General features: G+C 42.9%; 2 protein-coding genes across 4 annotated transcripts in view; one reads left to right on the top strand and one right to left on the bottom strand.

Moving 5' to 3' along the window:
• The window catches only part of LOC123506578, a 212715-nt gene that overhangs the window by 29466 nt on the left and 178249 nt on the right, over window positions 1–5000 (top strand). The window lies entirely within an intron of this gene.
• The window catches only part of LOC123506577 (proline-rich protein 36-like), a 150442-nt gene that overhangs the window by 62110 nt on the left and 83332 nt on the right, over window positions 1–5000 (bottom strand). The gene's annotated exons all lie outside the window — the stretch shown is intronic.

The following is a 5000-nucleotide window of genomic DNA, read 5'->3' as shown; positions in this document are numbered from 1 at the left end:
GTGGGAACGAAAGCAAGAGAAAGGAGGGTTTAAAACAAAAGGATGGCAGGTAAGAGAGATACGTAGGGCAGGTTGGAAAGACTAGAGGTGCAGCTGAAGAGAAAAGAGGGGCGGTGAATGGAAGATAAATATGAGAGAAACACTGCACACTGAGAAACAAAAGTATGGAAGCAAAACAAAACAAAACAAAAAACATGAAAGGGAAGGGAGTAAAATAAAGTCAAGTAAAGCTGTGACAGAAACAAAGCACTTGAACAGAATTACAATGAAGTTTAATGATAAAAATGTTGGGAAGAGATGGAAAGAGGAAGCAGAAGGGAGAGGGGGAGATCATTACTATTTAAAAGAAAGACTGGAAGCTTCAGACGAGCCGAGATGAAAGGAAAAGATAAAAAGGAAATCACGGTAACACAAGACCATAAGAAGCTTGTCTATAATGACTTCTTTCCCATCAGAACAAGAAACCCACGTGAAAAAAGGAAAGAAAAAAACAACAACAACTCAGATCTATTGTCAGAGAGTGATGATAAGATAGACATGATAAAATGAAGATAAAATGATAAAACACCATTACGTAATTAAGAAGAATATTTCAGGAGATGAAATAAAGTAGTGGTGAAAAGTAGGAAATGTAAAAATCGTCAGAGAAAAGAAAATTAAAAGATTGCCAGAGATTATATTAAAAGATAGAATAACATTTTAACGCGATTTGAGAGAGAGAGAGAGAGAGAGAGAGAGAGAGAGAGAGAGAGAGAGAGAGAGAGAGAGAGAGAGTATTTGGAGGCGTGAGAGAAAAAAAAGAGCTGAAAAAAGAACATAAAGGATAAGTGAAAAGAGGGACATAAATGAGGCCAGTTTTCACGTTGACTCTCTCTCTCTCTCTCTCTCTCTCTCTCTCTCTCTCTCTCTCTCTCTCTCTCTCTCTCTCGTTCTATTTTCTCTCTTTCTCTGTCTCTCTGGCGGGCTGGTAGGGTGATACAGCAGAGATAGAGAGAGGGAAGGGAGAGTGGAGTGAGACAGGACCACCACCACCACCATCTCTACCCTCTACCACCACCACCACCACCACCACCACCACCACTCTTCCTTACACAGGTTTTCATGACACCTGCCACTAATGCGCACACATTTTCCCATCTCTTTGAACCTCCATCAAAGGCTGCTGCTAATCTGCTCTTTGTATCACCCGAGATTAACCAGCAAATTTTATTCATGTGTTTATCCATACCAACCTATCACTCACCCATCATTCATCATCCAAACCACACGGGAACAGTTAATACTTCCTGCGTGGGAGGGGGGTGTGAGGTAGAGTGCATCGGCCTTTTTTTTTCCTTCCCCAAAGTCGATGATACATAAGCGCCCCACAAAATGCAGCAACAATAATGGCCTTTCACTCTGAGGTAATGTTCAGGCATATACCCGCTATTTTAATTGGCAGCAAATTAAATGCTCAACGGGAAACGCTCGGTAGTATGTGTTCCAATGCTTCCCTTTCCCCTCGTATCCTCCCCTCTGCTATAAACCACTGTGTTGCTATTGTTTTTTTTTCGTGTGTGTGTGTGTGTGTGTGTGTGTGTAGATTCTCTGATCTAGCAAACAATACCCCATCAGGATTGCAGGAATGTGCGGGAGGGAGTGAAGGCTATTTTATCGTGGGAGATAGAATGATGAGTGTGTTATTGATAGACTCAATTTAAATGGAAGGTAAAAGAGGAGAAGGAGAATGAAAAGAGATATAAGAAAGAAGTCATTAGCTCTCTCTCTCTCTCTCTCTCTCTCTCTCTCTCTCTCTCTCTCTCTCTCTCTCTCTCTCTCTCTCTCTCTCTCTCTCTCTCTCTCTCTCTATTCACCTATCAATCTATAAACCTTTCTAATCTCGTATCGGTCTATTCACCTATCAATCTATAAACCTTTGTAATGTGCCAATGGCTATTACTTTTACGATACTGCTACTGATGAGTATAGGTGTTGTAATTATAGTAGTAGTAGTAGTAGTAGTAATAGTAGTAGTAGTAGTAGTAGTAGTAGTTGTCGTAGTAGTTATATTGATAGAAGTAACAATCGTATTTAGAGTAACAGTAATCACCATTATAAAAGAGGCAACACAAACACCACCTCTAAAAGCATCACCAATTAACATTAACACCTGCATAGAATCACCACGAAAATAACACTAGCACAAATCACCACAAAACACGAACCAGACACACATACACATACAAACAATTAGACACTCAGCCACGCACACGCACCAGACACAAAACACCCGGACACCGCAACCAATATAAGACAGAGAGGAACAACCTGAAGTGACTGATCAAACTGTATGAACGCGGGAACGGAAGATATTCACAGTTGCTAATTGGTATGTTTTCTCGTGAAGTGTTTTATTGTTATGGTCGATGAGGTTATTTATTCTCTAGTTCCCTCTCCCTTTCCGCGGTCAGCTTTGGTTGCCTCCTGTGTTGGGCGACGACCTGCCATCTGGTGGGGGAAACATAGAAGCAGGAAGAGAAAGAGAAGTGAAAGGTTAAAGAATTGAATAATATAAAGAGAGAGAGAGAGAGAGAGAGAGAGAGAGAGAGAGAGAGAGAGAGAGAGAGAGAGAGAGAGAGAGAGAGAGAGAGAGAGAGAGAGAGAGAGAGAGAGAGAGAGAGAGAGAGAGAGAGAGAGAGAGAGAGAGAGAGAGAGAGAGAGAGAGAGAGAGAGAGAGAGAGAGAGAGAGAGAGAGAGAGAGAACATAACAGCGACCTCCTTTAAAAACTCATTTAGTGTGTGTGTGTGTGTGTGTGTGTGTGTGTGTGTGTGTGTGTGTGTGTGTGTGTGTGTGTGTGTGTGTCATTAGGGAAGCGTCTCCCTATTCTACCTATATGAGTCGATTCCCACGAGAGAGGAAGGTAGCGTGCACAAAGAAGAGGAAGAAGAGGAGGAGGAGGAGGGTTAAATGGAGAAGTGGTACAGAAGGAAGGAAGGAAGGAAGGAGGAGGAGGAGGAGGAGGAGGAGGAGGAGGAGGAGGAGGAGGAGGAGGAGGAGGAGGAGGAGGAGGAGAGGTCTGGTTAAGGAGAGTAAAGGAGGAGGAGGAGGAGGAGGAGGAGGAGGAGGAGGAGGAGGGAAAGGGTTAAGGAGAGAAGGATGGAAAGCAAAGCAAAGCAGGAAAAGGAGAGAGAAGAGTAGGAAGAAGAGGAGGAGGAGGAGGAGGAAGGAGAGGGTGTAAGGAGAAAAGGATTGAAAAGAAAGCAAAGCAGGAAGAGGAGAAAGAGGAGAAGGAGGCAGAAGAGGAGGAGGAGAAGAGAGAAAGAAATAAAGATAGAAAATAGGGATAAAAAGGAAGAAAATACAAGAAAGTACAACACACACACACACACACACACACACACACACACACACACACACACACACACACACAGACACACACACGCACACAGATACACAGCCACTTCCCCTGACCGTGACAGTTAACTAGTGTATCCTTTCCGACTCTTTCACGATTTACACCTGAAGATCACAGGTGCTTCGGAGGGCCCCAACACACCTGCACAACACTAATACCACCTGTAAACACGACATGCTGGGGCCACGAACCACCTGTTTACCTCACTATACCCAGACCGTAAACATGTAATGGCGGAGACCAAAAGTGAAGGAACGAGGGGAAGGAGGGAAGGAGGGAAGAAGAGGCAGGTAAAGGAGGGAAGGAAAGCAAGGGGAGACAGGAAAAACAAGATGAATAATGCAAGAAGGAAAGAACTGAGGGGAGGAGTAAATGAGGGAATGAAGGAAAGGGGAGGAAGAGGAGGAAATGAGTGAATGAAGAAATGAAGGAAAAGAAGGAGGAAATACCTGAAGGAATGATAAATGCAGGTATTAAAGAATGGAAGAAAGAAAGAGAAAGATGATTATAAGGAAGCAAAAAGGAAGAAAAAAAACAACAGAAAGGAGTAAATCAGGAAAGGAGAGATAGAGAGAGAAAAAGAATGAATACATGGAGGGAAGACTTGAAAAGAGAAATAAATGAAGACATGAAAAGAAAAAATTAAGAAAAGTTAAATACAAGAAGAAAAAATAGAGAAAACAGATAATAAAAGAAAGAAACAAGGAAGGATTGGAAAAAGAAAAGATTAGATTGCAAGAGGGAAAGAAGTGGGAGACAGTGGAAGAAAGGTTAAGAAGGAAAGAAGAAAAAAAAAGAGAAGAGAGAGAGAGAGAGAGAGAGAGAGAGAGAGAGAGAGAGAGAGAGAGAGAGAGAGAGAGAGAGAGAGAGAGAGAGAGAGAGAGAGAGAGAGAGAGAGAGAGAGAGAGAGTGGGTGGCTTCATGAAAGAAAAATCGGAGAGCAAGAAGCAAAGCAAGGAAGGAAGGAAGGAAGGAAGGAAGGAAGGAAGGAAGGAAGGAAGGAAGGAAGGAAGGAAGGGATACAAGAGAAAGGTGGCGGCGACATGGTCTACGTCTTAACCTTAAAAAAGAGAGGGAAAGACGGAAAAAAAATTAGGGAGGGGAAAAATGACGTGCAGGAACTGAGGAAAATCGCCAAGGAAAGGAAGCACTGAAGCACAAGCAAGTTTATTAGGCAGCGGAGAGAAGGAAAATGATGGTGAACTTACTCTAACGAAGGAAATTAAAGTAGAGAATAAGGAAAAGATTGAATTGCATTAAGAAAATAATAAAGAACAGACACGAGAGAGAGAGAGAGAGAGAGAGAGAGAGAGAGAGAGAGAGAGAGAGAGAGAGAGAGACCAACAACAACAACAACAATAACAATAACAACACTATCAAAAACTAACTGAGCCTAACCATCACACACCAACAGAATCATAGACCAGCCCTAAGAAACGCACCATGTTCTCTTCTTTCCTCTTTCCCTTCCTCCTCCTCCTCCTCTTCTTCCTCCTCCTCCTCCTTTTACTCCTACGCAATCTTTCTCCCCGACACACCTGAGGACGCACCTGTAAATCACGGGAACCCACAGCAGCTGCATCGCGTCTTATCGGAAAGAAGTGT

The sequence above is a fragment of the Portunus trituberculatus genome, chromosome 20 (assembly GCF_017591435.1).
Source record: "Portunus trituberculatus isolate SZX2019 chromosome 20, ASM1759143v1, whole genome shotgun sequence".
Taxonomy (NCBI): Eukaryota; Metazoa; Arthropoda; class Malacostraca; order Decapoda; family Portunidae; genus Portunus; species Portunus trituberculatus.
The sequence above is the reverse complement of the archived record's forward strand: the minus strand, read 5'-3'. Positions and strand labels throughout refer to the sequence as shown.